We start from the raw sequence: 8,630 nt of genomic DNA, 5'->3' as shown, positions 1-8,630 counted from the left end.
TTTTGACAGTGTTCAGTACATTCCTGCAGTGTGAACGGATGGAGGGCAGCTGCCAACACCCTCTTCAGGCAGGGCCACCACATCAACAGCACCTGATCGAACTAGCAGGTGTATCCATACCCATATGATTAGAGCAGATAGAAAAGGACATAGTGAGATGACACTAGATGTTTTTACATTAACCTTTTGATGCACTCAGCATTAGTGCTGGTAAAACGTAGTCCCAAAGACTGCTTCTAGTCCCCCTCCCTCCCTTCATCTGTCTAACCCTGACAGTCTGAAAACAAGTTAATGGAGCAGGAGAAGCCCATAGCAGCAATTGTAATTGTCATTTCTGCCTTTTGCCACTTTGAAGCAAGAAGAAGGGCTGGTAGCTTGTGACTATAAAAAGGGTGTTACCAGCTGCCCTCAAGCAATAACTCAGGAGCCTCTAGTAATAGTGTGGACTTGTTTATTATTAATTCCTTGCTCCAGGATAGCTGTTGGGAACCTTTAGGCCCACCTCTGAAGAGAAAGACTGATGCTACGTGAAGAAAATTAAACAGCTGGCATTTAGAAAATCAGCCTGCTCATGCAGCCTGTGGTCCCCCTTTATATTTGCTAACAATCTGCCTTTCAGCTGCATGCTGACACAGGACTATCTTCTCCTTGCCTCCTCTGGCATTAGGGTTAACTGTTGGAATGTAGTATGAAAAGGGTTCAGGCAGCTTAGGATTGTTGGGCATAATCCTTGACTATACAAGCTGTGGCATGGAGATGCTGGGGAATGAGTACATGAACTAAGACGCTGCCACTGACTTTCAGAACGATTTTTTATCTTACACTGTAACAATTTAAATTCACCTTCAAAGAACAGGCACTGAAATATTGAATTTTCAAATAATTTATTTTTATATATCACCAAATCATAAAAAGCCAATGCACTGTCCAGCAAAAAGCATCAATATATAAAACACATTAGCTCATTATCAGTAATGCTAGAGTGTGTCACTTACACTGAACCCAGTCCAGCTCCTACTAAAGCCAAAGGAAACTGTCAGTGACTCTACTAGCAGAAGGATTGGACTCAGATAGGTGTTTACAAAGGGCTGTATTAAAATGCTAGTAAAAATTTCCCTTTGGAGGCTGTATCAAAACAATAATAAACCTCACTCCCTTTCTGGTTTTGTCAAATACATGCAATTAAAGCTCCAAATCAGCAGTCATTACACTTCAAAAGACCATACAAATCAGGAGAGAGAATATTCAAAACAGGCAAAGGCTTTACCCTCAGTTTGTGTGGACTGGCATGGCTGCTTACAGGCTAATCTATATACACCATCAGGGGATCTGCCCCTCTGCTGCTTTCAGTGGTTAAACAAATTATGAAAAACTGTTCAGTTTTCTCCCCCAAATGCCCATTATTCAGGGATCTCTTTGGCAGCATAACAAAAAAGCTCATCTAGACTCTTAGAAAGCTTTTTCCCACAGTCTATAAGATGAAACAGTAGCTCATGAATACACACATCACAGGACATACATTTCAGAGGCTGAAATGCTTTCAGGCTCTGCATTGACTCACAAGCAAGAAACATCTGCTTCAGATCTTTGCAGGTGGTACCACACAAAAACCCTGAAACTTTTAAAACTATGGGTGCTAATGAGCTACTTTCAAAAATGGCAAGTCTACAGCTATTTGGGAACAGTGTTTCCTTCCCCACACAAGTCATGAGCTACACAGGGTAAAGGGCCAATTGTAGTGTGTCTAAATCTGCCAACATGGAAAGAAGAGCTTTCCAAAGAAGCCCCTCCAAATCAGGTGACACTGTCAGCACCTTTACACCAGATACATGCATGGTTCGCACAGGTGGCTCTCTCCAGAAGCTAACTTTAGGTTAGCACGTGCCTCAAGGGGATGCTCTGCAGTTTGTGAAGCCACACCAGCAGGTAGGGGCTGAGCAGGCCAAGCAAAGGCTGAAATGGATGTCAGTGCTGCCAGCACAGGCACTGCCACTCAGATCCCTCATGTCACAGCCTAAAAGCCAAAATCCCCCACAGGAAATGCATCAGTGGTTCTCCTCACTACCTGCTGCTGTTTGGATTGATGCTACTGTCCTGCATGCTTCAGGTGTCCTTGTCCCTGGTAGGAAGAGATGTGAGAAATAAGGCCTAATCAGCTTGATAGCAATAAAACCCTCTGTGAAGTTTGCAAGAATGTTCTTGAATATTAAAGGATCCAGGAGGAGGAGATGTCAGTGGAACTGTTGGGCTTTTTTATTGTCGTTTCATCATGTTTTGTTTATAACCTTCAAAAACTTCTCAGGAGTGTACTTCAGATCACAATATATTGATTTCTCAGTTGTGTAGCTTGGGCTGTTTTAATCAGAGAATACTTGACCAGAATTGCTCTGATACAGTCAGTCTGCACCAGCTTGGGACCCCAGTACAGTGGTCCTCCCCCTGCAAGGATTCTGTTCAGTACAGAGCTTCTCAGCATCATTTAGCAAAGAGACTGCTCGCTACTCTAAAAGGCTGTGGTTTAGTAAGAACACTGCCAGCACCTTGTGAAGTCAAATGCTGGACACTATTTTTAAAATGATGGTTAAAACTGCTGCAACAACTCAGAAAGTGGTTAACTGATGCAATCTGGAGCCAGTGTGTTGCAGGAAGATGTGCTGTATTTCAGACACAAATTATTTCATTTCACAGTGTTAATATGGAAAAATAATTCCTTCTGCTGCAGGAGGGATGGGGTGAAGAGTTCTGGACTGTGTTATGTGTGATACCATGACAGACAGTTTTCAAACATTTCCTTGCCTTATAAAATCTATAGTTTAACATAGTACTCATCTAACTCCACCAGGTTCCTTGAGAGACTACTGGCAACAGCCTTGAAGACCACCCAGAGTAACCTAGTCCCAAATCAGGACTGGTTTATATAAAGGGAAGGGTTTAATGTCACTCCCCAGAGAGCCTGAATAAAAGCAGGGAAAATCTGTGACTGTTTGTCTTACTTTCAGACAAAGTTCACCACAGAGACTGCAATTTTTCTCACATTCATAAATACCCTTCAGAACCTGTATACAGACTGGAGTCAAACTTGTTCAAATCTAGGGGAAACAAGGGGAAAGTAAGGATGAGATTAAGAGTACTTTTGTCACAGGACTGTTTACTCACTTGTGTGAGAAATCACCCAAGATGTCAACAGTAATTACAAATCATCATTCTCACCTCCTGGCAGGTTGTCTCAACCCTCCCTTTACAACACAGTCAAGTGGAAAGGGAGAACAAAAACTTTTCACATTGGGTTTCCACCACATACAAACAATTCAAGCTATTTCAGTGAGCAGCTCTTGCTGCCAAGTACCTTATCTCCTTGATAAACACCAGAACCACAAGGCTAAAACATTGTTGTTTAGGAATTTCAAGCCAAATAGAAGAGCTCCAACAGGGGGATTTGAGGGGGATCCAGGATAACCTTTCATGTCTAACAAATCACAGTTGTTGGCTTTTTATTTCAGTGAAAAAAAAATAATTAAAAACTCCCAAACCGAAATAAAACCATTATTTGACCAACGCCAAGGGCTATTCACACCACCCCTCTTGGGTGCCTATGCCCATTTTTTTGGGAATGAGGATCTCACAGGAAGCTAATAAGCATTAAATCCTAAATCCTTCAGCTATCTATGGAAATAGGATTTAAAGTCTCATATGGATTCAGTTCTTTTCACTGTAGTGTGCAATAACAGTTCAAGCAGTTATAGTAGCAATGAGAGGTAGAGAAGTTGAAGCACTCAGGTGAATACATTCGAGTTAATCTATGTTTGCAGTAGCAGTTCAATTACACTCTTTGGCACGGACAAAATAAAGAGAAAGCATTGCTATGTAAATACTCTTCCCAACAACAGAATGGAAAGACTGTATCCTTTATGTGCCTGCACTGAAATAAGTAGTACTTGCAATATATTAAGGAAATTCTATACTAACCTCTCAGAAACAAATGTTAAGTTTTCTGCGAGAGTGCAGCTCCCTTCTATGTCAGGAGAGCATCAAAGTGCTGTCTTCTGTGCAGTTGTTATCTTCATAAATTACTGACTGGAATTTTGTCATTTCAAAAAAAACTCAAACATTAATAAAACCATCTAGGTGTGTATCTCATCCTAAATACAACTCAGGATAGTTTTCCTCTTTCTTATGAAGGACAAAAATAAAAACATGCACTTCAAGGCATTAGTACCATGAACAGAAATAGTTCTAAAATAATTTCTGTGCTTATGAAGCTACATGAGCATTTTGTCACTGCAGGTAAAACGTTCCTCTCTTCCCAGACTGATGAGCAGAAGGAAAGGACATTTGTGGTTTCCAAAGCAAACATTCCAATGAGATAAAAATGGGCTATTTCCATGAGCAAAGGAAATGGTTTGAGGCACAAATTTAGGATCTAGACACAGGCAGGATTCTCATTAGCTCAAGGATATTCACACCCAGGCCATTGACATAGAAGAAAAGACAAAAGTTTTCTCAGAATCCAGATTAATGTCATAAATTACTGTAAGTGATGGCAGTATAAGTTACTATCTGGATTTCCTTAGAGTTATAATTTAAATGGTAAAAGTGATTTTACATGCAATACGTTTGGGAGGGCTTTGGAGAATGCAAATTAGAAAAGTCACATTCACCCAATGCCAGGTTTGTGTGCATTTTGCAGCTGGCATCCATTTTAAATTTGCTCATTTGATATTGCATTTTCTAGACCCACCATAGATCAATGTTGAAGTTGTGCAGAAATCCCATTTCCCAAATAAAGCCCACACAATGGCCTGTGGCTCACGCTTCCCCAGCAAGGCGCCCCCATGTTCTGCACCCAGATCGGCCTGAAGAGACTCCTATGCACATCCCCCATTTTTGAGAGATGGTCTCCAATCATCAGCCCAAGGACTAAGCTGTGTGAGGTGCTGACAAATGAGGTTGGACCAACAGGCAGCCCAGGCTAACATCAGGACATTACCCAGATATAGAGGAGGAGTTAAACCACCTGCAAACCCTCATTAGAAACCCATTTCAGCCCTTTGGAGGTTGTGCACTGGCCAGTGCTTTCCTATTCTGCTCACATCGTATCTACTTCTAGGTATCATAACCTAGGTATTATTGCACAAGTCCCAGTACTAAGTAAGTAAAATGAAGCGTACAAAGTTAAGGAATCCTAACAACTACTCCAGCCTAAGCTGCCAGTTAAGAGAAGAACCTATATGCACATCACAGAAGAGTAGTGGAATTATTTCTGGCATTTATCTGCGTACATTGTACTAACACACATACATCCACTCCCTGATACTGCATTGAAGGCCTGTACACTAAGTCATCCATCATCACTGGTTATTATAACACCCCCTTTTTAAAGAGAACATATAATCGCTGCCATAGCACGTCTTTCAGTTTTTACAGTAAATCATCATACTCTTATTTTTGTGTTTCCTACTGAAAGTTCCCAGCTGGGAGTTGCCTCATGAATTACTAGGATAAGACGTTATGAGCGTTCATGCCCTCATGAGGAAATTCTTTTCCAAAAAAATGGCTTCAGTTGCTACTCTATTATAAAAATAGTAATAAACAGCATTGATCTAAAAGCTCATATGACACTTGTTAGCTTCGATTTTTCTAGCCCAATGTGGACTGTTGGCAGGGAATTGGTGGGGAAATTAACCACAGATGGTAGCCAGGGAATATATCTGATACAACAGAATAATTGTGTGGCAACACCCTGGTGCCTTGGAAAGCAGCATCCAGTTGTATTCAAGTACATGAAGCTCTCCCTGGGTTACTAGCAATTTTCACAGGCCAAAATAAAGACCTTTTGAGTGTGCTTTTGGCATCACAGGGAACACAGTGACTAAACAGCTGCACTGCACATTCTCCACCAGAACAGGTCACATCTTTTCAAAGGACAGCAGCAGGAGGGGTCGCACGGGCAAAGGCCACAAATCTTTTCCCTTTCCACCATGTGACAATAAAGAAATACAAGTATAAGCACCACGCAGGGTTCTAGTTCTCTGAACACGGCTCTTGCTAGAGTGTTCCCAGAGGCCTGTTTCTGGAGATGGCAAATTAAAGGTATTGAAATATAACAGAAATGCAACGTTCAACTCAGAGAAACTCCTACTGCAGCCACACACTGTGCAGGTTGGAAATGGATCACTAAAACCACAGGTCAGAAATGGATCACTAAAACCACAGGTCAGAAATGTACAACAGAGAGAAGTGTGTGAGAAAGAGCACGGGTAAGTTGGTATGTGCGTACAAATTATACCACAATTCTAATACATTTTCAGCCTGGCATCACCAAGTTGGCCTGAGTGTCCAAGCTTTAGGAGAAGAGGTTGCAGAAAAGTAAGTACAAATAAAAAAGCCCAAGTGGGTTCAATAACAGGGAGTTGCAGGATACCCTTTCTCCCCTTGAGTCAGCTAGAGAGTTTCTCACTACATGTTCTGCCTTCTGAATGAGGCAGGGGCTTCCATCGAAAATAGCTTTGCTTTTAAGCATCACTGATTCTTGAAAACTGGGTGTCAGCCTCTCCTCACCTGGCCTAGTGAAGAAAGCTGGAGAAAACAGGCTGAGATGCACAAGGGACTTAAAAACTCAGCTTTTTTCAGTTTGCATGGCAACTCTAACCCCAGGACCAGTGTCAGCAGCTTCTCATGGAATTGGAAAGAAGGAAAAAGGCTTTCAGACGGGAGAGATAGAAGAGACCATGAGTTTCAGACAACCTCACTTACAAGCAACATCATCTGCCTCAGAACCAGACAAGGCTTGAGTCCTGCTACCTCAGAGCAAGGATGATGAGGAGACACTCGTTGTCTTCTGCCTCCTGGTTCTTAAAAACCTCAGACAAGACCAGGAGCAATGGTACCAACCCACATGTTACTTCAGCCTAAGTCTGGTTTGGCACGTACGTAAAATACATTATACAAAGCAGCAGCATGGCTCCACATGAGAATTAAGGCATGCACAGAAGTGATTTGTGGGAAGAGACACCACTGCTGAATCAAAGTGAGACTCTCTAGCTGGAGAAATAACTGGGGTACCTAACTTTCAAGACCCAAACTCTTCTTTAGTGTATGAAGAGGAAGGTCATTCCCTGGCAATGGGTTTAGGTACTTCCAAGAGTGTGTCCCTTATTAGAACCATAAAATTGTTTAGGCTGAAAAAGACCTCTAAAATCATCCAATCCAACCACTAATCCAGCACTGCTAAGGCCACCAATAAGCCATCACTAAGTGCCACATTTATGTGTCTTTTAAATACCTCCAGGGATGGTGACTCAACCGCTTTCCTGGACAGCCTGTTCCAACTTTGACAACCCTTTCAGTGAAGATATTCTTTTCTAATATCCAGTCTGTTACACCGAATGACTAAAAAAGGCACTCCAATAATCCTGACGCCTGAATTTTAAATTGCTGTTAACTAACTTGATCTCTGATTCCCTCTTCATGAACTCCTCCTCTGATGTCAATTCACAATTACAAAAAAGCCACCGCTGTAAAGCCTTCAAAGGAACTGCATTCCCTTGTGGGTGGAAATCATGCTGAAAAACAAGACCTCTCTATATAGAGCTGTGGCCAGCTGGGGCTATAAGGGATGTTCACAGTGCTGGCTCACTCCTTAGAGCCTCTGGAGCCCTTTTTTTCTAAACCTATGAGAACATTTTGACAGTTAAATACAATGTCAGATTTTATGCCCTAAAATGCTTACTAATTCAGGGATTTGTTTTGACATCAAATTCTGTTTCAATCAAATGCTTAAGACGGTGCTTAGCTAAGCATCAGAGTCCCCAGAAGACAACAGTAAATCTGCATGGTTGTGCTAACCCCAGGCTTGTGCTCTGATGTAGTAGAAGCCTATCTTCTCTCCCCTCTTTCCAATTTACCAGGTCCTATAATTGTGTATGATTTGCACTTCTGTTGCAATAAATTCAGTCTGAACTCAAACACAGATGTCACAGATAGTGTCAGTGTACTCCCAGAAAAATCTTCTTCAATCCAGACTTAACTGTTTGGTTAAGTTTTCTGCTGACTTGGATGAATGCTTAATTCTAGGACAACTTTACTTCTCTGCCATACAAATCCCACACTCCTCTGAGTGACTCTTCTTAACTCTTGTATCTACCTCTCATCTCAACCATCAAACATCCATCTTATTTATTGGAGCACTGACCAATCAAAACTGAAAGCAACAACACAGTCATTAGTGAGCTTTGTGCAAATAACAATTCTTTTTCCATTTCACAGCAAAATCCATCTGCCCTGGAACTCCTGACCATAAGTGGGGAGAATGGATTCATTCAGCACTGAACTACTCATAAAATAGCTGTTTGAACTCTTTGCTATATGTATAGATATATAGAGATACCTACAATGCAAATGCTTACAGTCATTTTGCATGCCCTTTACGAAATAAATATCACAAATAAATTCTAACACTCAAAAAAGAATAGTATACAGTGTTAGGAACCAAGTTACATTTATAAATGCAGAAGCATTAATACTACCTATTCAGCTTAATTTCTTAGTATGCAAGCTTCAGCAATTGCTAGCTACACTTCACTTCAGGAGTCATAATAAATGCTGGTCATGCCAAAATCTAAGAAGAAACA

This window comes from Corapipo altera, unplaced genomic scaffold (assembly GCF_003945725.1).
Source record: "Corapipo altera isolate COAL_440 unplaced genomic scaffold, ASM394572v1 23, whole genome shotgun sequence".
Classification (NCBI taxonomy): domain Eukaryota; kingdom Metazoa; phylum Chordata; class Aves; order Passeriformes; family Pipridae; genus Corapipo; species Corapipo altera.
The sequence above is the reverse complement of the archived record's forward strand: the minus strand, read 5'-3'. Positions refer to the sequence as shown.